Raw genomic sequence first — 360 nt, 5'->3', positions numbered from 1 at the left:
GGGGGTTCCACGGTTTTGTATTTAACTTAATTAAAAAACGGAAGGTATATTTGTATAAATATATATACAAATCAAAGCGGTTCTTTTCTCTCCTCATTTACATCATTTTCTCTTAAAATCTCTCACCCACATTATTTTTGAATTTTCGCCATTGCCCTTCCGATTGTGACATTAAACTTTAAGGCAATAGCAAAAAAACTCGTCGAAATCAACTTTATATTTTTCTCTTTATATTTTTTTTTTATAATATTTTTATTTTTTTCATGAACTTCCATATACATATACAGATTTAACTAATAAGAATTTTTAATTATATACAAATTACACATAAATACATATACAATTGAAAAGTACAACAAA

Source organism: Solanum pennellii, chromosome 12, assembly GCF_001406875.1.
Source record: "Solanum pennellii chromosome 12, SPENNV200".
In the NCBI taxonomy this organism is placed as follows: Eukaryota; Viridiplantae; Streptophyta; class Magnoliopsida; order Solanales; family Solanaceae; genus Solanum; species Solanum pennellii.
This window is presented reverse-complemented; position numbering follows the sequence as displayed.